This window comes from Oncorhynchus clarkii, chromosome 11 (genome assembly GCF_045791955.1).
Source record: "Oncorhynchus clarkii lewisi isolate Uvic-CL-2024 chromosome 11, UVic_Ocla_1.0, whole genome shotgun sequence".
Classification (NCBI taxonomy): domain Eukaryota; kingdom Metazoa; phylum Chordata; class Actinopteri; order Salmoniformes; family Salmonidae; genus Oncorhynchus; species Oncorhynchus clarkii.
The window spans coordinates 34,529,723-34,556,054 of NC_092157.1; the positions used below are offsets into that span (position 1 = coordinate 34,529,723).

At 42.9% G+C, this 26,332-nt stretch overlaps 1 pseudogene; it reads right to left on the reverse strand.

Annotated features, from left to right (window-relative positions):
- Positions 1-39: 39 nt before the first annotated feature.
- On the reverse strand, positions 40-26,332 carry LOC139420564 (MAM and LDL-receptor class A domain-containing protein 1-like; annotated as a pseudogene).

Below are 26,332 nucleotides of genomic sequence, written 5' to 3' on the forward strand. Positions count from 1 at the left end.
AGGAGAGAACGGAAGGGGAGCGCAAGAAAAATAGAGGAGTCAATTGGGGAGAGGTTCAGGAAGAGAGCGAGAGAGAACCTGTGAAAGTGGCTGACCTCCCTCCACACACTCAGTGGTAAAGGAGATGTCATCCAGGGCGATGTCAGTCCACACGTCACCCCCCCCCCCCCACTTCTGCCTGGAAGGTCACTCTGAAGGGGGCCGTGTTGGACAGGATCATACTGGCATAGAAACACCGATCACCATGGTTACTGCTGGCTGGCCCACATCAGCAGGCGGGTCCCACTTGGACCAACCATGTAGACCTGAGTGACACGCCACGAGATTTCAGCACTATAAATGTCACTTAGCCATGACTTAACAAGGGAGTCACACAGTGAGTACAAGGATGCACAACTCAAGTCTTTAAGTTATTTATTAGGACATGACTTAAAGGGAAGTTCAGGATTTTACAACTTAATGTTAGATGGTTCCTCACCCTGAAAGAGGTCTATGGGCCAGGAGAAACCATAATCCATAGTTCGGTTTTCTTTAACCTTTCTGATCTCCCCATCCCGGATCCGGGATCGTGAATACAGACTCAAGCTCATTACCATAACGCAACGTTAACTATTGATACATCGTTCTTGGACACATGCTTTCTCCCCTGAATCAAATGGTAAAGTAGAAGCAGCTGGCAATTGCGCACCGAATTCGACGCAGGACACCAGGCGGACACTTGGAAAATGTAGTCTCTTATGGTCAATCTTCCAATGATATGCCTACAAATACGTCACAATGCTGCTAAGACCTTGGGCGAACGACAGAAAGTGTAGGCTCATTCGTTGCGCAATCACAGCCATATAAGGAGAGAATGGAAAACAGAGCTTCAGAAATTCTGCTAATTCCTGGGTGATGCATCATCTTGGTTTCGCCTGTAGAATGGGTTCTGGGGCACTTACAGACAAAATCTTTGCAGATTCTGAAACTTCAGAGTGTTTTCTTTCCAAAACTGTCAAGAATATGCATAGTCGAGCATCTTTTCGTGACAAAATATCGCGCTTAAAACGGGAACGTTTTTTATCCAAAAATGAAATAGCGCCCCTAGAGCTCTAACAGGTTAAACAGCTAGCAATAAATCTATGGACGTGATGGGGGAACCATTTAACATTAAGTTGTAAAATACTGAACTTTCCCTTGAAGCTTTAATTCTACCTTTAATGTCCCCATCCTGTCTGATCCATGCAGACTCATAGGTGACACAATCCAATACTGGCTGGGGATGGGTTACGTGTTGTAACCTCGGCGATGTCACCTTCCCTTTCTGTGGCACAGTGCACGTACAGAAACTTCCCTTCTCCACCTGTGGATCATGGATAGAAATATGTAGACACATTATCTAGTCATTTCTCAGCTAGCGGGTCAAATCAAATGTGCAGTATTGGGGCCTAACAGTATATCTTTCTCACTCACAATTCCTTATCGGTCCCTGATCTTGCATCCTATGTCTCGTAAACACACGCGGCAGCCCTCTCGACACCGCCTTAGCCAGCTATGGCACCGAAAAGCTAGCATTTTGGCGGCGTGGGTGGTAGCATTTTAAGCTAAGGAGGGAGGTTACCAATCCAACTCGGTTACATAAGCCTATTGGTTCTAACAAGGACCCAGATCATCTTCCGCAGTCCTTTATTCCTCATCCCTGTCTCCTTCATTCTAGGAAAGAGCTGTATGCTGGTTTTTGTTATGTTTTCTAAACTTTTAAATTAGCGTTCATGTGCGACAGTAAAGCAGCTCATGCGTGATTAGGAATTTAACATGTCCATGAAGTCTGCCTTTATAATCACTGCAGCCACTCATCTGTGTGGCTCCTCAGTCCCCTCCACCATCACCATTCTTTTGTATTCTCTATTGTAGAGTCCATAAGCTGTGTGTGTGTGTGTGTGTGTGTGAGAGAGAGATCTGGTTGGCTAGGTCCATCGATCTGCCTCCCCAGTGAGATCATAAGGTCTGCCTGTGACACAAAGCACTGCCTGGTGTCCACATTCATCTCCACGATCAATGAGCTGGGTGGCCAGTCACAGGGGGACACACACACTCTGGCTTCGTCCCAAAGGGCATCCTATTCCCTCTGTAGTGCACTATGTTTGACCAGGGCCCATAGGGCTCTTTTCAAAGTTAATGCACTATATAGGGCATAGTGTGTTGACACAATATGTTATACATTCTGGATAGTTGTGTTCCACTATTACAACAATTGTTCTAAAGTTCATGGGTCAATTTGTTGCGATGTAATGCATCAGATACTGGTGTAACGATCGGCTTTCTACTTGGTTTGTGAACAAGTACACAAACACACACAGACACAGAGAGGCACAGACACACACAAACACTCTTCCAGCCCAACACTAGCCCCAGCAGCCATGTTTTTAACAGCACACAAACCAAACAGCTGTAAATACCCCCTTAAGATTACCAATAAACAGAAGAATGCTGGAATTTCCTGTGTGGAAATCCTCTTATTGCCACGGGAACATTGTCAATCTGCTTCAATGCTTTGGGAGAGTCTTAAATCTGCCACAGAAGATTGTATTCTGTGTGGTATACAGAGCTAATAAGTAATGGACCCAGATGACTCCCTGAACTCAGGCACTCAGGCAGAATGATACTCCATGGGTGTTTCCCAAATGCCACCCTAATTCCCTTATTAGGGCATTATTTTGACCGGGGAACATAGGACCCTGTTCAAAAGTAGTGCACTATATAGGGAATATGGTAACATTTTGGTTGATCCCGTTACTGGGACCTAGGACCCAAGTTTTCCCTGGGCATGTGATCTGTTATTTTTTTTTACCTTTATTTAACCAAGTTAAGAACAAATTCTTATTTTCAATGATGGCCTAGGAACAGTGGGTTAACTGCCTGTTCAGGGGCAGAACGACAGATTTTTACCTTGTCAGCTCGGGGGTTTGAACTTGCAACCTTTCGGTTACTACTTACTAGTCCAACGCTCTAATCACTAGGCCACCCTGCCGCCCCCTAGGAATTTAACATAATGCACTATACCTGTGGGGAGCCACACTACAGACTATTTTTCTCATCATTTGGTCAGGAACAACTCCGGGCCCTAGTTATATTCTATTCTACCTGTTCAGACCACGTGGTCAGTAAAACCACAAGGTCCAAGGAGGGCAGTACTGACCAGGGCTGTAGTCAGTGAGGAGTCCAGTTTCATGGGTGACTCGTCTGGCCAATCCTCCAGTCAAGGTCATTATCAGGGTTCTGAGTCAGCTGGCAGGTCTCCTCCCACATGTCCTCTGGCAAGTAAAAGTTACAGGAACCTGGTTATATATATAACCTTATTATATGGTCTGGGAGAGAGAGTGATTGGGGAGAAGGGGAGAACGAGGGAGGGAGAGAGAGACAGAGGGAGAGAGAGAACTTTTGTGAGTGTAATGTTTACTGTTAATTTCTTTATTGTTTATTTCACTGTTGTTTATTATATATTCCACTTGCTTTGGCAATGTAAACATATGTTTCCCATCCCAAATGAAGCCCTTACATTGAATTGAATTGAGAGAGAGAGAGAAAAGTTGCAGATGACTCATGTATCTCTCTCTATCTCAAACGGACCTCCCCACAGGTATAGTACAGTAGTCCCTAGCTCTGGTCCAGATGCTGAGCTGTCAGCAAGCCATACATAACTGCCGTAACCAGTACTCCCCAGCTCTACTCGCAACAGTCCACCTCGTACTGTATGTCTCGTCTGCACAGTCGGCCTCACTGTCACACACCAGGTGGGACTCGATGCACTGGCAAACAAAGTCTATGACCACTGTACAGGATGGTGGCACCACTGCACCTGGAATACACACTAACGCACACACACTGGCGGGAAGTGGGTTCAGAACAACAATGAAAAAAACTGTATACAAATTGGTTTTTATTATACCACCACCGAAAAGGGCACTTGGCGAGTAGGGGTGCAAAGGTGCATGTGCTCAGCACAGGTAAACTCCTATCTGTGCACGTGCCTGTGTGTGTGTATGTGCTTTTGGCTTTACCATCGTTGTGGGGACCAGAGGTCCGAGGACAATCCGATTTTGCCGGTCTCCACAAGGAAAAAGGCCATTTTAGGCTTAGGCGTTTAGGCTGACAAATAGTTAGAATTAGGGTTAGGGGTTAGGTTTAGGAGTTTGGTTTAGGCTTAAGCTTAGGGGTTTGTGGTTAAAGTTAGGGTTCAATGGGTAATTTGGGATTTTGGCAGTGAGAGTCAGATTAACTCGTGGATACCAATTGTATGTCTTTGCGTGCAGTATGAAAGAAGTTAGAGGTAATTTCGCGAGCCAATACTAACTAGCGACTGCAGTAACACATGTTAGCAACTTCCAAACTGGACACAGAGACTTAAAAATGGTATCCACGAGTTAATCTGACTGGGGAAGTAGATAAAAGGCCTCATTGCCAAAATCCCAAAGTATCCCTTTAAGAGTTAGGGAAAATAGTATTTTGAACAGGAATAAATTGTTTGGTCCGCACAAGAACAATAAAACAAATGTGAGTGTGCCTTTAAAGAACCAGAATAATAGCAAGTGTAAAGGAATTTGAGAGCAGATTGGGTTTGAGATACGGTTTCTCAATTGTGTACAAGCATTTTTTGGAACAATATTGTCCATTTTTAAAACAGAGTTCACAAGACAAACGTTGTGGCCTTTTGCAAAACAGTAAATGCCTTTTCAAAATGTTGCATTCTCAAAACATAAAAACATTCATCGAAACTACAGTACATTCTCAGAATCACAAATAGATTCACCAAAAGAACATGATTGCCTGCAAAAAAGATTAATGTAACTATACTTATCTCGAGTCCAAGCAGACAAAACATAAAGTTAGTCGGTCTTTAAAAAATCCCTGTAGATCAATACATTTTCTTTACAGTCACTAAATCATGATGATCAAAATTGGAAGCAGAATTATGAGCAATTACTCTCCTTTTCTGCACATTTCAAACATTTTCATACACATTGAATCAAATATTATTCCTGATTTTTTTTTTAAATAAATGAAATAAGCACAATGTGTGCAGGATTCATTCGTTGGTATCATCACTATCCAATTCCATGTATTCAATGCAAAGGCTAGTTTGCTAATTGTATTGTAGACATTCCATTGGTGCACAGAAACACTATCCCCAATTGAAATAAGGAAAGGTGAATACAATGGAGGAACACAACTGATATGAATGTATAGACCACAATCCACACCGAAACAAAGCTCTATAATGGAAGGAAACAGAGGTGGAGATGTTGACTTAGGAGTAACCCAACTTCATGCTCTGCATCACTGTCCGCAATATTGTAAAACATCATAACAATTAGACAGTTCCCATTGCCTAGAGCTTTCCATATATTGTACTGTCAGTCTGTTATATATGGAGTATTTCTCCTGTCTTATCCGGTGTCCTGTGTGAATTTAAGTATGCTCTCTCTAATTCTTTCTTTCTCTCTCTCTCGGAGGACCTGAGCCCTACGACCATGCCTCAGGACTACCTGGCCTGATGACTCCTTGCTGTCCCCAGTCCACCTGGCCGTGCTGCTGCTCCAGTTTCAACAGTTCTGCCTGCGGCTATGGAACCCTGACCTGTTCACCGGACAGCACAGCCAGAAGAGGACTGGCCACCCCTCATAGCCTGGTTCCTCTATAGGTTTCTTCCTAGATCCTGGCCTTTATAGGGAGATTTTCCGAGCCACCATGCTTCTACACCTGCATAGCTTGCTGTTTGGGGTTTTAGGCTGGGTTTCTGTGTAGCACTTTGAGATATCAGCTGATGTAAGAAGGGTTTTATGAATACATTTGATTTACTGTATGACACTGATGGCGTGATTTAGAATTTTGTGCCGTAGTATTTGCCAAAAACATTCAACACAATTGCACACATTTCTTATATTCTGAGAACAGAACACTTAACACTTGTGTATTCACTGATGACATTTGTATTTAAAGTTTTGCAAAAAGTGGTCTAAGACATGCAAGTCAGGTATTAAGGCATGTTTTTGCACCCCCTCAGGCTCGTGCGGTGGAGGAGATCTTCATGGGCTATACTCAGCCTTGTTTCAGGGTAATAAGTTGGTGGTGTGTTGATATCCTTCTAGTGGTGTCGGGGCTGTGCTTCGGCAAAGTGGGTGGAGTTGTATCCTGCATGGTTGGTCCTGTCTGGGGGTATCGTCAGACAGGGCCACAGTGTCCCCCGACCGACCCCTCTCTCAGCCTCCAGAATCTATGTTGCAGTAGTCTATGTGCCGGGGGGGTTGGTTCAGTCTGTTATATCTGGTGTAATTCTCCAGTCTTATCTGGTGTCCTGTGTGAATTTCATTCTCTCTCTCTCCCTTCACAGAGGACCTGAGCCCAAGGATCATGCCTCAGGACAACCTGGCCTGATGACTCCTGGCTGTCCCCAGTCTACCTGGTCGTGCTGAAGCTCCAGTTTCAACTGTTCTACCTGCGGCTATGGAACCCTGACCTCTTCACCGAACGTGCTACCTTGACCCAGACCTGCTGTTTTCGGCTCTCTTTATCTCTACCCCACCTGCTCGGCTATGAAAAGCAAACTGACATTTACTCCTGAGGTACTGAACTGTTGCACCCTCTACAAGCACTGTGATTATTTTTTGATGTTCATCTATGAACGTTAAACATCTTGAGGAACAATCTCCATCCAGCACAGCCAGAGGACTGGCCACCCCTCAGAGCCTGGTTCCTCTCTAGGTTAATTCCTAGGTTCCTGCCAGTCTAGTGAGTTTTTCCTAGCCATCGTGCTTCTACATCTGCATTTCTGTTTGGGGTTTTAGGCTGGGTTTCTGTGTAGCACGTTGTGACATCTGCTCATGTAAAAAAGGGTTTTATAAATACATTTGACTGATTGATTGAAAATGATCTGTAAATATATTTGAGCATTTGATGATTGCTGTTCCGCTATAGATATGTTTCAACACAGATCCAAAAATGTGATTGAGAAAACCTGTAATAACGCTTGTTTGATGAAAATGTGTGTGTGTGTGTGTGTGTGTGTGTGTGTGTGTGTGTGTGTGTGTGTGTGTGTGTGTATGTGTGTGTGTGTGGGGGAGTTGGGTAGTGCAGGGGTCTGGCCAGTTGCACACACTGCAAGGCAGCCCATGCTTATTGTTAGGTTGATCTAATGTGGAACACCTGTCTGTGGAAGAGCCTCTAAATAGAAGGCTCTGGCATGACAGAAAATACAACAGGGATGTATTCAGTAAGAACCAAACGGAAGCAAACGAGATGAAACAGGGAGGGACTCAGCTGAATTTGTCCAATTAGAAAAGCTTGTTTTCATTTCTCGTGGTGTTCACTAATGAATACAAGCCAGATTCTGTGAACCCTTTCAACTAAGAAGCACCCAACACAAAAGTATAAACAGACATGAATCTATATATTAGATTCTCTGATAGCATATCAGGACTAGGCTACATAACAGAATGGATCGAAGAAAATGAAGCTATTTTGATACTCGTGTGTGCGTGCTTGATTGCGCGTGGTGGGGTGTTAGCAATTGAATTGCTCATTTTCCTCACACAGCAGCTGGTGTGTTGAGCGTGTTAGACTGTCAGTATCAAAAACAATTTAATAAGGCAGTGTTTGACTGAGGAAGAGCAGCACAAGCATTTCTACTCACAGGTGTTAAATTGCGGTGTGCTCAAAAGGCAACTGGAAGAGCTAACTCAAAGAGAGATGCACATTTAAATGCTGCTGGAGCACTCGCATCTCTTTAATACATGTTATTCAAATCGTGACTCTAGCCTAAGGTGCTATTCCTAGATTTGGTTGTTTTTCTCTACAGGTTTCCATGGGTTAAGCTCCAATTTCAAGCATAGAAACTGACATGACTTGAAATTAATTACATTTATTTTCATTGCGAGGGAATTATATATTCATTTCCATATTGTCAGAGGATCCCGAGAGCTATGCAGGAATTATGCCAATGAACATCTTGTATGTTTCACAATTTAATCCCTGAATCTTGGTGTAATGGTTTTTAGAGTCACGTTCCGTTTGCAGAACATCTTCAAAGACAAGACTAGAGACTTTCTGAAAAGAATCACCCCGCGGAAGGAGTTCAGTAGAGAACAGTGTCAGTACTAAGTCTAGGACTAACACCTAGTACAAGGAATAACAAATTCAATCCTGATAGGATGTTGCCTAGAAAGACATACAGTATACCCCAGGCATGTGTGTATTAGCATGTAAGAGACAGATTTAATACAAGATACACTGAGTGTACAAAACATTGCTCTTTTCATGACAGACTAGGAAAGCTAGGATCCCTTATTGAGGTCACTTGTTAAATCCAACTTCAATCAGTGTAGATGAAGGGGAGGCGACAGGTTAAATAATGTTTTTTAAGCCTTAAGACAATTGAGACATGGATTGTGTACGTGTGCCATTCAGAGGGTGTACAGGCAAAGAACAAAGATTTAAGTGCCTTTGAACGGGGTATGGTAGTAGGTGCCAGGCGCACCGGTTTGTGTCAAGTACTGCAATGCTGCTGGGTTTTTCACACTCAACAGTTTCCTGTGTGTATCAACAATGGTCCACCAACCACAAGACATCCAGCCAACTTGACACAACTGTGGGAAACATTGGGAGTCAACCTGGGCCAGCATCCCTGTGGAACACTCTCGACACCTTGTAGAGTCCATGCCCATGCAACTCAATATTACGAAGCTGTTCCTAATGTTTGGTATACTCAAGCCCTGCTGGGACTCAGGCTGTCCTAATATGGACACCGTAGAACCTGTATACAAATGTTGTCGGTGCATGGGGTCACTTACTGGGATCACAGTCTGAACGACAGGCCTTAGAGAGCAGCCAGCTCCACTCATGCCTCTGGAGCGTGTCCCCTCAAAGATCACCTCCAAGTTCCTACGCTTCCGCAGAAGAAACTAGGCCCAGTTCCACACCCCCCCCCCCCTAGTTCCCAGTCTTGTTCCACACCTCCACCAATCCATTGTTCTCAGTCTGTGGAGAGGTCAGATGTGAGAGGTCAATCATAATATTCCATGGAATACATTGGTAAGGTTTCCGTAGGAACTCCTACTGAGCATATCCTAATATGGTTATTCTATACAGTGGCAAGAAAAAGTATGTGAACCCGTTGAAATTGCCTGAATTTGTGCATAAATTGGTAATCAAATTTGATCTAATCTTCATCTAAGTCTCAACAATAGACAAACATAGTGTGCTTAAACTAATAACACACAAATTATTGTATTTTTCTCATCTATATTGAATACATAATTTAAACATTCACAGTCTAGGTTGGAAAAAGTACGTAGGCTAACCAGGCCCTATAGGGTATAATGGGTCACGTGTTCAGGAAAAGCCCTGGGCACCAGTTATTCTGTCGATAATAGATAATGAGAGAAGCAAGGAATACTCATTTTGATCCAGCTGTCCAATCGGGCCTAATAAAAAGACACTTGTGGGCCTACCCTGGCACCTCTTTTATGCTTATTTCTTTGTCCCGCTTCAATTAAAGGGACAATCAGGTATTTAAAGAACAAAGTGGTCATTCTACTTAAAACAACAAAAATGCATGTACCATTCCCAGATTACCCCTTTAAGGCAGGAGAAATGTTGGAACAAACACACAATATATTTCCTCCCAGTCTGCTAACAAACTACGTAATCGTGGACTAATTGGAACACGAGTGAGGAGGAAGTGGTATGGACTGAATTGTTGTCCTTGATTGAGACAGATGGAATATAGATTTTTTTTGGGGGGGGGGTTGTTTGGGGTCGTTTGTGGTTGTTTGGGGTACATGTTTGGGGTCGTTAGAGGTTGTTTGGGGTACCTGTTTTTTTTGGGTGGGGTAACTGTTCATGATTGTTTGGGGTACCTTTATGGGCTTGTTTGGGGTACCTTTTTGGGCTTGTTTGGGGTACCTGTTTGAAGTTGTTTTGGTTGTTTGGTGTGATTATCTTGTGGTTAGGCTCTCGCTGACCATTCCTTAAATATACATGTCTCATCTATGATATGTGATATATGGTCATTGCAAGGACAGAGGTAATCTCATACAAAAACCCTGAGGTACAGTATAGTCAAAAAACAGAAGTTTACTGTAGCTTCTTGGACTACCAAATGTTTGCCAAGGGTCACCGTTTTCATAGCCACTGCAATGAAAGAGCCTGGACCTAATCTACTCAAAACAGATGACAGATAATGTTATTTTTTATTCAGAAGTTTAAAAGCATATTAAAATGCACCCTAGGGTGAGCCATATACATTCTGTTTTCTCTCTACCAGCCTACTATATGCCAATGAAGTCCTTGCTAGAAGTAATCTTGTTACGGAGAGGGTAAAACATAGATTAATAGCCAGTTTTACCACAGGATTGATCTAGATTTATGTGCGATATAGGAAGGGAGCTCCATCCATAAAACGAGTCTCGGCGCTGCAGCTGATGAGTGGATCGTACAGGCACGGTTCATATTTGATGCCTCGATGCGATATCAATTGAGGCACTTATCAGATCAATTTCAGAGTTTATTCGAAAGAGTTCACACTCTCCGCAGCCAAACCCGTAAATCCACTTTCTGCATAATGAGGCCGGCTATGCATTTACATAATTGTATCATTGGTATAAATTATATCACATTTGATGATAGACGCAGGACCCTAAACGGACGGCGAAAGTTGTAATCGCCATTAAAATAAATATTCAATCCATCTCCCCAATGTCTCACTATTATATTGAATGTCCTGGTAAGATGAAATCCAATTTATATTCATGGCCTTTTCATTTTATGGGGCCGCCGGCAGCTGATTGGCTGTCGGCTCACCTTCAAATCAGAGAGCATTATGGTTTTTTTCTATTCTGTCGAATATTCCGTTGTTGAGAAGTAAGGTCTATGAGTAAAGTAATGCGGAGGCAGATGTGTTACTATGGCTGCATTTACACAGGCAGACAAATTCTGATATTTCTTTCACTAATCTTTTCACTAGTCTTTTGATCAATCACATCAGATCTTTCTTTATACATCAATTAGTGAGAAACAATATCTAAAATTGGGCTGCCTGTGTAAACACAGCATGTACGCACACACACACACACACACACACACACACACACGTCTCTACAGACACCAGCAGAATATTTTTCACAGGCAAAAGACCGATCATTCAAACATTGTATAACTTTTGGCCTACTGGACACTATAATGAAGATACGACCAGTCAAGACCAGAACCGTGGACACCAAGGCTGACAACTGCTGAGACTGAAACTGTCCTAATATGGACAGCGTACCTATGGAATCTCTATGGGTCCAATTAATTGGGATTTCATCTGTATGAGAGGCACTGAGATCTTGACAGAAGCAGATAGGCACTACAACAATTCAAACAAGCATTCTGACTCACTGAGTAATACTGTACTAGAGTAATACCAAGGAACTTACATAGTAAACTCTGGTATAGGAAAGTATTGAACGTTTGGTTGGGGGCACCTAGATTCACCAAATAAAACAGCAATGATTGAATGAAATCATAGCCGCAGGAAGTAGGAGTGCTGAGGGTGCTGCAGCGCCCCCTGAAAATTCTGAATTAAAAAATCTATATTATAGAAAATAAAATGCGAATTATAATAATCATCGTACTAAAGTAGTGCACTGGGCCTTTAATAGTCCTGTATTAGCAGGCAAAAAGATTTGCCCAGCAGGTCAAAAGTAGCGCACTACATATGGAATAATGTAGGGTGCCATTTGGGATGGGCACAGTGTCACAGACTCCCTAAAGTGTTTGTTACCTCCCATTGTTAGAGTGGTAACTAGTACGATCATGACATAACTCAGAAGTTCCCAATGCTGATCTGAATAGACAGCTCAATGGAGTAAACGTTACATATTTAGTGTGTAAAGCCAGGTACGTGCAGTCCTCCCTACCTATCAAGGACTCCTGAGTCAACTACAGTTCCCTTTGTTCTGCAAACACCTTTGAAGACAGACGGCCTCTCTGTTGATATTGTATTTACACTGTCCTTCAGATTGGTGTGTCGGTCTCTCTCTCTCTGTCTGTGTGTACATGTCCTCTCAACATGCATGGCCTGTACGCTGATTTACATGCCTTGGCGACAATCCACATGTGACCCATTTCCAAAAACTGGGAGTGTGACAGAGGTCACTACTTCACAGGAGAGGCATTTAAACATAGCAAACGTGCCTTTTTGAACATGTGAACTTTTATTTGCCGTAATAACAAACTCGTATGTAATCTGAAAATAGAAATAAAATCTGAAATCACGAAGACATGGAGAAAATACACAATCGTGCCTAGTCCTGATTGGTTGAGATAATGAGGGGGCTGGGACATTCACGAGAAAGAGAGTCCCATGCTGTCACATCCTGCTCTCCTCTACCGCAGATATTTGAAATATCTAATTGGATTTACTCATATTTTCATCATGGACAACATGCAAAGTGTAGCTACAGCTATCAATAACAGTGTTGTCCTGAAAACTGCTGCTGGTATCAACAAGGCTCTCTGTCTTCTGTGGCAAAAGGAGTCTGGATTGGTCGAAGCTGAGTGGGAAGGATTATTTTTGAAAGTGTTTCAGTCTGCCTTGAATCATCATAATCCATACACAGGTAAGAGTCCACAGTTATTAAAATGCCAAGGGAGCTACATGTGCATATGGTGTTGTCTCAACTGTATCCAAAAGTTGTTTTCATCAATAGCTATTGGTAGAAATATACAGTTGAAGTCGGAAGTTTACATACATCTTAGCCAACTACATTTAAACTCCGTTTTTTTTTTACAATTCCTGACATTGAATCCTAGTAAAAATTCCCTGTTTTAGGTCAGTTAGGATCACCACTTTAAGAATGTGAAATGTCAGAATAATTGTAGAGAGAATAATTTATTTCAGCCTTTATTTCTTTCATCACATTCCCAGTGGGTGAGAAGTTTAAATACACTCAATTAGTATTTGGTAGCATTGCCTTTAAATTTTGTTAACTTGGGTCAAACGTTTCGCGCAGCCTTCTACATTTCCCACAATAAGTTGGGTGAATTTTGCCCCATTCCTCCTGACAGAACTGGTGTAACTGAGTCAGGTTTGTATGCCTCCTTGCTCAAACACGCTTTTTCAGTTCTGCCCACAAATGTTCTATATGATGAGCTCCAATACCTGGACTTTGTTGTCCTTAAGCCATTTTACCACAACTTTGGAAGTATGCTTTAGGTCATTGTCCATTTGGAAGACCCATTTGCGACCAAGCTTTGATGTCTTGAGAAGTTGCTTTAATATATACACAATTCTTCTTCCTCATGATGCCATCTATTTTGTGAAGTGCACTCCCTCCTGCAGCAAAGCACCCCCACAACATGATGCTGCCACCCCTGTGCTTCACAGTTGGGATGGTGTTCTTCGGCTTGCAAGCCTCCCCCTTTTTCCTCCAAACATAATAATGGTCATTATGACCAAACAGTTCTATTATTGTTTCATCAGACCAGAGGACATTCCTCCAAAAAGTAAGATCTTTGTCCTCATGTGCAGCTGCAAACCGTAGTCTGTCTTTTTTATGTCAGTTCTGGAGCAGTGGCTTCTTCCTTTCTGAGCGGCCTTTCAGGTTATGTCGATATAGGACTCGTTTTACTGTGGATATAGATACTTTTTTAACTGTTTCCTCCAGCATCTTCACAAGGTAATTTGCTGTTGTTCTGGGATTGATTTGCACTTTTCGCACCAAAGTACATTAATCTCTAGGAGACAGAACACGTCTTCTTCCTGAGTGATATGATGGCTGCGTGGTCCCATGGTGTTTATACTTGCGTACTATTCTTTGTACAGATGAACGTGGTACCTTCAGGAATTTGGAAATTGCTCCCAATGATGAACCAGACTTGTGGAGGTCTGCAATTCTTTTTCTGAGGTCTTGGCTGATTTATTTTGATTCTCCTATGATGTCAAGCAAGGAGGCACTGAGTTTGAAGGTGGGCCTTGAAATACATCCACAGGTACAACTCCAATTGATGTCAATTATCCTATCAGAATCTTCTAAAGCCATTACATCATTTTCTGGAATTTTCCAAGCTGTTTAAATACACAGTCAACTTAGTGTATGTACACGTCTGACCCACTGGAATTGTGATACAGTGAATTAAGTGAAATAATCTGTCTGTAAACAATTGTTTGAAAAATTGCTTTTGTCATGCACAAAGTAGATGTCCTGATCGACTTGCCAAAACCATAGTTTGTTAACAAGACATTTGCGGAGTGGTTGAAAAACGAGTTTTATTGACTCCAACCTAAGTGTAGGTAAACTTCCAACTTCAACTGTAAGCTAGCTTACTAGACAATTACATACTGGTAACGTTAACAGTATAGCTAGCTGAACTGGACAGTTGCATTCTGCTGTTAATGTTGATTTCTGGTGTGCTAAACCATGCATGATATGATACTCCTTTTCACGTTTGTCAGTTTGTCATGTATAACTAGCCAGGGAGCTACTGAGAAATATTGGTGCAAATGCTAATCTATAAGCAAGCTAATCAAACCCCATGCTAAATGATAGGGACACATGCTAAACTGACTAGCTAGCTAACCACAATGAAATTATAGCTAAATAGATGGTTATTGGATAATAGATTGAGGCATGGATATTACATGTCTTACTGCAAAGGGCAGCATAGAATTATGCTCTCAGGCTAGATTCCTTTGTTCATAACATAAAAGGCACATGACAGTCCGCTTAGACTTGGCTAAAAAGGCACCTAAAGACTCTCAGACCATGAGAAACCAGATGTAACTCTTGGCTTGAATGCCAATCGTCATGTCTGGAGGAAACCTGGTAGCATCCCTACGGTGAAGCATGGTGGTAGCAGCATCATGCTGGGGGGAATGTTTTTCAGTGGCAATGACTGGGAGACTAATCAGGATTGAGGGAAAGATGAACAGAGTAAAGTACAGAGAGATCCTTGGTGAGAATCTGCTCCAAAGCGCTCAGGACCTCAGACTGGGGTGAAGGTTCAACTTCCAACAGGACAACAACCCTAAGCACACAGCCAAAACAACACAGGAGTGGCTTCGGGACAAGTCACTGAATGTCATTGACTGGCCCAGCCAGAGACCGGACTTGAACCTGATCGAACATCTCTGGAGAGACCTGAAAATAGCTGTGCACCAACGCTCCCCATCCAACCTGACAGAGCTTGAGAGGATCTGCAGAGAAGAATGGCTTTGTCTCTATGGGGTACTGTGTGTAGATTGATGATTTAAAAAAAATCTATTTTAGAATAAGGCTGTAACGTAACAAAATGTGGAAAAGATCAAGGGGTCTGTATACTTTCCAAATGCACTGTTTTCCCCAAGGATTAATATAGAGCAAGTGTGAAAATTGAAGCAAAATGTTTGAATTCCTTTTTCTCCTAAATGGGATTATAAATGTATCAACATTTAAAGCAGCATTACTTCCTCATGTTTCCTCCAACTACAGTGCATGATATGCAATTTTGAAGCTCAGAGTCTGTACTTTTATCCAATATACAAACACATTTTCAAATTTTGGAACATACGACCGAAAAGAGATGGTCAGCCACATTTGAATCTCAACAGAGCAGTCCTTAGTCCACAGTGGCAAGAGGTACTCCTAACTCCTAATCTAAGATGATTGTACTGTGACCTTAGAACTCGTGTGAGACACTTTTCCACTCATCTCCATGACAGTGACCTTTCAGAAAGGTCATGTTCCATCTACGTGAGAGAGGGCGATATGTAAAGTAATCAACACATCCTGCAGGTCAGTCTGCCATTCAAAGTCAGACAGTCAAACAATCAGTGGGTTGGAGTCAAATTCCAGGTCCAACTGTGCACAGTCTGGGGTCAAAGCATTAATGCTCCCGTCTTAGACAGAGACTAGGGTTTTATCCCCGTTCCATCTGTTACTGCCCTTCTTCCCCTCTGTCAATTCATAACTGTCTCAATAATGTGGAAAAAGAATCCCAGGTCCAACACTAGCATGCTGCACTATCCTGAGGCCAATCAAATGCCTGGTTGGCTCAAAAGTGACAAAAGTTTATATGTCCTGTAATGTGTTTTTGTATGGTGTTTGTTGCTGGTTTATATGTCCTGTAATGTGTTTTTGTATGGTGTCTGTTGCTGGTTTATATGTCCTGTACTGTGTATTTTTTTATGATGCAAGACAGATTTCTGTGAAAACAGAGAATAGCCTACAATTCTGTTATCTTTGCTTATTATAGCCATCTAGTGACATCACAGAAATGACACCATTGAGAGCCAGAATGGATGCTGTGGGGGTTTAGATGATGTTTTTAACAACCATCCCCTCAGCAACTAACTTCTGACAAGGCACACAATTAGCTTCGGGCTCTAATGGGTTGGACTCGTAAAGTGCGTCTCAAATGCACTCTACTCCCTAAATAGTGAACTGCTTTTGACCAGGCGCTATATAAGGAATAGGGTGCCATTTGGAACGCAGCCCACTCTCATTGCCTGTAGCTATCCTTCTCACACCTCCACCGTGAGTTCTGTTACGCTAGCTTGTGCTAGCAGCCCAGCCTCTTGCGTAACAGTTGCCTCCTTTATCAGGGGAAGCTTAATGAAATGCTAATTCCAGTAGGTGGGATACTACCCCTCACATCTAGAAGAGGAATAAGAGGCTTTGCTGGAATTTACATGACTTCCTGACCTGCTTGGCAAATTGCACATAATGGTTCCTGCTGTATGTACAAGCTCACACACCCACAGGGAACCAAACCTGTAACCTGTACACCAACACACCAACACATGCACAACCGAGTCACACACCAACACAGGATGCCACAAGTGTATGGGAACACACAGAGCAGTATGTGTGTGCTCAACATGCACGGCTTGTACTCGATCTACTACCCACACGAATTTGAATCTAAAAATAATTGTCATTAGTCCTCACCCTTCATACAAACATAGTGACAGTCTCTCACACACAGGGAGAAACATCTGTACACTAACACACACACACACTTTGAGCACTACCTTGCCAAGTTTAATCATGTTTGAGATTAAACAAACCATGCACAGTAAGAAACAAGAGAACTCTGCCAGGTCACACTTTATTTGGATAGTCTAGATAGTCTATCAACAAACTATGTGTTTATAACCAACTGCTTGCTGAGGTTATGGTTAGGTTTAGAATAAGGGTTAAGGTTAGGGAAACACGCCACAACAACTTGCAAATGAAACAAGCACAAAGTAAAAAAAAAAAAAAAAAACAATTGCAGGGTGTCAGATTAAAAGAGGAGCATCTTGGCCCAGATGGTGGGGTCTGCCATGGTCTGGGACAACCCTCACACCTTCCGTGCCCCCTCGTCTCTACCCTCCTGCAGATTTCCAAGCTGTGGAGCACTGGCACGGAGAGTGACAGGTGTCTGTCTTGCCCCTCTGAAAATGACAGTGAACATGGCAACAGGACTGCAGCTCTAATATGACATTACAGTACCTGACACCCTATTCCCTTTGTAGTGAACTACTTTTAAAAAGGGCCCATGGGGTCAGGTCAAAAGTAGTGTGTTACAGTGCATTTGGAAAGTATTCAGACTCCTTAACCTTTCTGACTTTTACAATCTTATTCTAAAATAGATTTAATGATTCCCCCCCCTCATCAATCTACAGACAATACCAAATAATGAAGAAGCGAACAGTTGTTATAGATTTTTGCTAATTTATTAAAAATAAAAACAGAAATACCTCATTTACATAAGCATGCAAACCCTTTGCTATGAGACTCGAAATTGAGCTCAGGTGCATCCTGTTTCCATTGATCAGCCTTGAGATGTTTCTCCAACTTGGAGTCCACCTGTGGTAAATTAAATTGATTGGACATGATTTGTAAAGTTACACACCTGTCTATATAAGGTCCCACAGTTAACAGTGCATGTCAAAGCAAAAACCAAGCCATGGGGTCGAAGGAATTGTCCATAGAGCTCCAAGACAGGATTGTGTCAAGTCACAGATCTGGGGAAGGGTACCAAAACATTCTGCAGCATTGAAGGTCCCCAAGAGCACAGTGGCCATCGTTCTTAAATGGAAGAAGTTTGGAACCACCAAGACTCTACCTAGAGCTAGCCGCCCGGCCAAAGTGAGCAATTGTGGGACAAGGGCCTTGGTCAGGGAGGTGACCAAGAACCGGATGGTCACTCTGACCGAGCTCCAGAGTTCTTCTGGAGATGGAAGAACCTTCCAGAAGAACAGACATCTCTGCAGCACTCTGCCAATCATGCATTTAAGGTAGAGTGGCTTGACGGAAGCCACTCCTCTGTAAAAGGCACATGATAGCCACTTGGAGTTTTCAAAATGGCACCGAAAGGACTTGCAGACCATGAGAAACAAGATTCTCTGATCTGATGAAACCAAGATTGAACTCTTTGGCCTGAATGCCAAGCGTCACGCCTGGAGGAAACTAGGCACTGGTCATCACCTGGCCAATACCATCCCCACGGTGAAGCATGGTGGTGGCAGCATCATGCTCTGGGGAAGTTTTTCAGCAGCAGAGACCGGGAGACTAGTCAGGATTGAGGGAAAGATGAATGGAGCAAAGTACAGAAAGATCCTTGACAAAACCTGCTCCAGAGTGCTCAGGACCTCAGACTGGGGTGAATGTTCACCTTCCAACAGGACAACAGCCCTAAGCACACAGCGCAGGAGTGGATTTGGGTCAAGTCTCTGAATGTCCTTGAGTGGCCAAGCCAAAACACAGACTTCAACCCAGTCGAACATCTCTGGAGAGACCTGAAAATAGCTGTGCAGCAACGCGCCCCAGCGACGCACCCCATCCAACCGGACAGAGCTTGAGAGGATCTGCAGAGAAGAATGGGAGAAACTCCCCAAATGCAGGTGAGCCAAGCATGTAGCGTCATACCCAAGAAGACTTGATGCTGTAATCTCTGCAAATGGCTCTTCAACAAAGTACCAAGTAAAGGGTCTGAATACTTATGTAAATATGATGTCATTTATTTTTTATTTTTTTTTGCAAAAATTCATAACCTGTTTTTGCATTGTCATTATGGGGTATTGTTTGTAGATTGATGAGGGGAAAAACAATTTAATACATTTTAGAATAAAACTGTACTAAAAACAAAATGTGGAGAAAGTGGAGGGGTCTGAATACTTTCCGAATGCACTGTATACAGTCTAGGGTAACCATGGCAACGACTCCTAATTATCTATGCATCAGTGAAACGGCACTTACTAATTTTATTTGCTGACATCCTGTGGACAACCAATGCTTTTGGTGGAAACAAAGCCACTGTATTTTCTGCTGTAATCAATATATTTGCTAGCCTGAGTGTCCGTCTGTTCGTGCTATCATGCCAACTCCTTGTCACTCATTGTCATGCCAAACATGTTAGAGTTGGCAAAAGCACAAACAGATCTGGGACCAGGCAATGGAATTGCCCAACTCTATTCCATATGTCCATTCCTCAACATACTGTAGCTAAAATAATTAATGTTCCGTACCTTTACCAGGAAGCCTATTGCCTGATGCTTTTGTGGGAAATGTAGTACCAGAATTGGGAGGTTGTAGATGCCACGAGACTCCTTCTACACAGCGCTCTTCATGTGAGCCTTATCACCTTTCAATCCCACTCTATCGGCCTCCAGATAGACAAAATTACCTGGGAGAGAAAGAGCGAGACAGAGAGAGAGAGAAAGACAGACGGACGGAGAGGGAGGCGTGAGGCAGATTGATACCAGTCTCCTCAGGTTGCTCTTGCTGCTGGCGACAAATTACAGTGAGGTGATCGGGGTGCGAGGGAGAGGGGTCAGTGGGTGGTGGTGTAATCACTGCCACAGGTGCCCCCGGATGCGTGCCATTTCAGAAACAGAAAAAGAAACAGAAAAAGTTTCACGGGTCAATGATCAAACATCCAAAGACAGAAAATAAAGTTTTGGATTGAACATGAGTCAGTGATCTAAAACTGCTAGAATTAACCCCTTCTTACCAGGGGCGAAAATCTGATATCAACTTTGGAGGGGACAATTACATGAAATTTTCTCAAGAGCAATTCCTGAGGGGGACACCAAAAGTAGTGCTGTAACACATAGCCTACGTTGTAATATGTTAAATGTATATTGAGGAACCATAATTACTACTACTGGATAATTGATATGTACAGTAGTTAACTGAAGGGTTGTCCCGACTTGTTAAAATGTTATAATTGTTATAGCAGTGTTCCTTATCAGTCCAGTATGTATGCAGGTATTTGTATTTACAACCAGCAAATACCAAGCAAGGCCCGTAGGTGGTAATGGTTCTTTTGTTCAGTACCATTACCACCTACGGGCCTTGCTTGGTATTTGCTGGTTGTAAATACAAATACCTGCATACACACTGGACTGATAAGGAACACTGCTATAACAATTATTATTAGTAGTATTATAATGATTTAAACATTTTAACAAGTTGGGACAACCCTCACTGTACACTGTATGGGTGCAGGTTTCATAAATACAATGAACGTGGTGCGATCTCATCTCAAAGAATCTCCATTGAGAACCATCACAAAGTTGGTCTCCGCACTGAACTGACCTTTTTATTGAACTTTTTCTGATTCATTTCTATAGTCATTAAATATGTGCCACTGGTTTGAGTCTATTACAACATCTTTACAAGAACAAAACGCTCAGAATAAGTACAGTTCTAAAAGCAAAATAACTACTTCAATGAAAAACCCAAACAAATCAACCAAAATATCATTCAGAAATACTTAGTTATTGTTCAGTCAGTGTCTCACTCTTCAAACAACAGCTGTGGACAAGTATGTCACACAAAGTATGCAGTGACAGTAAGTAAGTAAGTGTACTGTCATGTACTAAAAACTACTAAACAAAATAACAAATATCATACTATACACCAGGGGTTCTCAAACAGGGTAGGTGGACTCCTAGAGTTCCCTGGTGTAATGGCAAGGGGTCCATGAAATAAAAAAGTGTAATGAACATGTTCAGCAGCACAAGGATTCCACTAACTAAAATATGCAGGGGTTCCAGTACTCAAAAAAGGTTGAGAACCATTGCTATACACACTACTGAACAAAAGAACCAAACATATGTTTGAGGGTTTCAATGGATCCAACAAATTGCTGGCATATATTTTCCCTAAAGACTGTCCAGCCTGTCTTTATGTACATTACAGACAAAATTCTGATCAGCACCTCAACTTGGTCAACCAACCCCTGCACCTCCACTGGAAGCCTCCTGAGAACCTCTGCTGCCTCTCAACTGCTGCCACAGGGGTATTTGTTTTCGAAAGAGAGGCAACTGCACTGAAAGAGAATCTATGTTCAGCTCAGGGTACTGATCTAGAGACTCATCCCCCGTGAGAAGCACTCTTTCAAAGTTTTGCAAAATGTTTAGACTGTCCTGGTCAAAACGGTCGCCAAACTGAACCTCCACACCATCCAACACTTTAAAAGATTCTACCCTATAGTGATCCACTGCTTTGCCATCAAATCGTCTTGAGTGGATTCAATCAATGTTGTTGCTTTCTCATACAGTGCAGGGTAGCTTTCATCATTTCTGCTGTTTACCCCACGCGCTGGATAACTGGATTTAGCTGGTGTGCTGTTACAGTTACACAGTGGCGGTGGGTTTGGCAGTTTTGATGTGCTGTGAATTTTACAATGGCTTTTCTCCAGTTGCTAAATCCTGCACTAATGAAGGCAGCATCCGCTCTTTGGCCAAAAGATGGCTGGCTTGAAAACCCTTGGCTACAGTGAAAAACCAAAACTCTTATAAGGTAGCCAGGGGAAATCGCGAAACCATCTCTCTTGAAACGTCAACACTCTGTTGGCAAGAGTTTGCGGTTCTATAAATTGTGGGTGTGGCTGATATGGGTTTGTGCCATCACTGAGGTAACTGGACAATGCTGTGCCACTGTCCCCTATACTGGTGCAGCTGGCAACAAGGTTGACACCTGGTCCTGCCGTGGCTGTGCCACTCTCCCCTATACTGGTGCTGCTGGCAACAAGGTTGACGCCTGGTCCTGCCGTGGCTATGCCACTGTCCCCTATACTGGTGCAGCTGGCAACAAGGTTGACACCTGGTCCTGCCGTGGCTGTGCCACTGTCCCCTATACTGGTGCTGCTGGCAACAAGGTTGACACCTGGTCCTGCTGTGGCTGTGCCACTGTCCCCTATACTGGTGCTGCTGGCAACAAGGTTGACACCTGGTCCTGCCGTGGCTGTGACACTGTCCTCTGAAGTCTCTCTCCTTGGCTCTTTCCCTTTCACCACCCTCACAGTCTGTCTCTAGAAAAGAAACAAGGTGTTTGCCGTACTCCTAACTACCGGTACCCAAAACTACACAATTAATCACAACAGCAATACCATTGCCTTAAACAAATCTTAGTTCAGTCACCAGTTTAAGTTGAGAGTGGGGGTATCCATGGCATTTTCCAATTATGTCCCTATTATACAAGTCAAAAAAATGTAGAACCTTCCATTATGTTGCCAAACAAAGACAAACTTACCTGAGACTCCCTGTCTCTGCCAGTCTGTCCCTGCCCATCTGTCCCCAGCTCTGCTGTCAGTGTGCCCTCTGTTGCCTGATCTGCCTAATGACATCATTGTGAAACATTTTCATTAGCATTTCATTGTTTCTAATGAACATTTTATCAACTAGTCTTAGGCTCCTAGGGTTCTTGCCCTGCGTTTTGGTGTACTGAAAAAAATACTCTGATGTCTGTCTTTTTACTTTTTTCTGACATTTTTCTACCTGGCAGGCTGGCTAGCTACACACACACACACACTTATCTTCTATCATTCTATATGGGCTTCGATCTAAAAGGTAGCTAGCAAATGTGAAACGGGTTGCAGTGACAAGAGTTGACAGCTGTCTGGGTTCACCATTTACACAACATATGCTGCAACCTTTTGTAATTTTAATATAGTTTGTTTCATATTGGCTGGCTTCCAACAATAGCTGAATTTGCAAAGCTAGCGAGCACCAATTCTGTTTCTGTGGTGTTTGCTATAATCTTTGCTATAGTCAGTTTACTCCAAGATCGGCACACATGTGCTTCAAAATCCCATAGCGTCAATTTAGCTTTTGCAACGAGACCATTAAAGATATTTAAGACAATGGTAGAAGAGGGTGTAGTTCTGTTCAGTTGGGAGTTCAGTTTATCGCTAACCTTATCACAGGGACTTTGAAGCACTACAGCTGCATGCTGATCTTGGAATAAACTGACGATAGCAAAGATTCCATCTTTGACGATGCCACATAAATGGAATAGGTACTAGCTAGCTTGATAGTTCATGTTTGCCTGCTAGCTCTGCTCATTCAGCTAGTGTGTGTGTAAACCCTGCCAACATAAAAACAAAAAAACATTGCTATGTCGCGATTGACTGGATTAACCTCACGTCAGTTACGTGCATTGAGTGCCTTTCAGACAGTAGATACGAACACTCTGTTACCTGCCAGATAAGGAACTGGCAGTGGATCAAACCATTGTGAGGCAAAGGGTGGGGAGTTTCTCCCATTCTTCTCTGCAGATCCCCTCAAGCTCTATCAAGTTGGAAGGTGAGCGTCGCTGCACAGCTATTTTCCGGTCTCTCAAGAGATGTTCGATCGGGTTCAAGTCTGGGCTCTGGCTGGGCCACTCAAGGACATTCAGAGATTTGTCCCGAAGCCACTCTTGTGTTGTCTTGGCTGTGTGCTTAGGGTTGTAGTCCTGTTGGAAGGTGAATCTTCACCCCAGTCTGAGGTCCTGAGCACTCTGGAGCAGGTTCTCATCAAGGATCTCTCTGTACTTTGCCCTGTTCATCTTTCCCTCAAGCCTGACTAGTCTCCCAGTGCCTGCCACTGAAAAATATTCCCACAGCATGATGCTGCCTCCACCATGTTTCACCGTAGGAATGGTTCCAGGTTTCCTCCAGGCTTGACACTTGGCCTTCAGGCCAAAGAGTTCCATCTTGGTTTCATCAGACCAGAGTATATTGTTTCTCCAAGTGGGCTGTCATGTGCCTTTTACTGAGGAGTGGCTTCTGTCAGGCCACTCTACCATAAAGGCTTGATTGGTGTGGTGCTACAGAGATTGTTGTCCTTCTGGAAGGTTCTCCCATCTCCACAGAGGAATTCTGGAGCTCTGAACGAGTGACCATCGGGTTATTGGTCACCTCTCTGACCAAGGCCCTTCTCCCCCGAATGCCTGTTTGGCCAGGCAGCCAGCTCAAGGTAGAGTCTTGGTGGTTCCAAACATCATCCATTTAAGCATTTGATAGAGGCCACTGTGTCCTTGTGCAACTTCATTGCTGCAGACATTTTTTGGTACCCTTCCCTAGATCTGTGCATCAACACAATCCTATCTCTGCGCTCTAAGGATAATTCCTTTGACCTCAGCACTTGGTTTTTGTTCTGACATGCATTGTCAACTGTGGGACCTTATATACACACAGGTGTGCGCCTTTCCAAATCATGTCTAATCAATTGAATTTGACACAGGTGGACTCCGATCAAGTTGTAAAAACATCTCAAGGATGATCAATGGAAACAGGATACTCCTGAGCTCAATTTCAAGTCTCATAGCAAAGGGTCTGAATACTTATGTAAATAAGGTATCTGTTTTTTTTATCTTTAATACTTTTGCCAACATTTCTAAAAACCTGTTTTTGCTTTGTCATTATGGGGTATTGTGTGTAGATTGATGAGGGGGGGAAAACATTTAATCCATTTCAGAATAAGGCTGTAACGTAACAAAATGTGGAAAAAGTGAAGGGGTCTGATTGCTTTCCGAATGCCCTGTATAGTGTAATGCTCTGTATAGGGAATAGGGTGTAATTTGGGACAGTGTTTATTCTGTTGAAATGTATTTCTGTATCAAAGCTGCGGTAAAGTAGTTATGAATTTCCATTCCAGACAAAGATTCATAAATAGAACTAATGTTATTTTTTTTTATCAATACTCTACCTTGAGCCAAGAAATATCACATTATTCTGAGGATATTATTTAAATGGTGTACAATATTATTTGAGGGGTTATGTGATTAAACTAATCTTATCAAATTCTGGGATATGGATTTTCATGTATTGGCAGAGCAGGTAGGGAATGTAAAAAATGTCCTCATCAATCCAAATACGCCATTGGACTCTAATCCAATGTTATCATGTTTTGTTCAGCAGATTTGAAGGAAAATGCATTGTCCGGGAACCACGGCCAGGGGAGGTTTTTCCAATTGCTCAAAGCCCCAAGATGTTCAGAGCCCCAAACTGCAGGTTTCATGATTATATGAACATATTGCCTGTACTATAACACAGAAATCACTAATACACTACAATGATCCTTATTCAGAGTGTGGTCAAATGCAGGTCTTATGCCATGGAGGGAGCCAATGCCCAACGTCCAATCAAAGACGTTGGCAAGTGTGCTCTTCCAACCACAGCGACCATGCTCGAAGGAGCAGGAAGTCCCACAGTCCTTTTCATCAGTGCCGTCACCACAGTCGTCTTGAAGTCACTTGTCTGGATGGAAACACTGATCATTCTTACACTGTAGTTGACCAAGAGGACACGAGCCTTAGGGACAACACACACACACTTTAATGCAATATAGAAGCATGAGAGGCCATTACACAAGATCAATCTACACTGAACAAAAATATAAACCAACATACAACAATTTCAAAAGACTCTACTGAGTTACAATTCATCTAACTCAATAATAAATAATGACGTAGGCCATGGAAGAACTGGAACATTTTCAGCTTCTAGGAATTGTGTACAGATCCTTGCGACATGGGGCCGTGCATTATCATGCTGAAACATGAGGTGATGGCGGCTGATGAACGGCACAACAATGGGCCATAGGATCTCGTAGGGTATCTCTGTGCATTTAAATTGCCATCAATAAAATTGTATTGCGCTCTTTGTCCGTAGCTTATGCCTTCCCATACCATAACCCCACCACCACCATGGAGCACTCAGTTCACAACGTTGACATCAGCAAACCGCTCACCCACACAATGCCATACACGCTGTCTGCCATCTGCACGGTACAGTTGAAACCGGGATTCATCTGGGAAGAGCACCCTTCTCCAGCGTTCCAGTGGCCATTGAGGGTGAACATTTGCCCACTGAAGATGATTACGACGCTGAACTGCAGTTAGATCAAGACCCTGATAAGAACTACGACCACGCTGATGAGCTTCTCTGAGACGGTTTCTGACAGTTTGTGCAGAAATTCTTCAGTTGTGCAAACCCACAGTTTCATCAGCTGTCCGGGGGCTGGTCTCTGATGATCCAGCAGGTGAAGAAGCCTGATGTAGAGGTCCTGGGCTGGCAT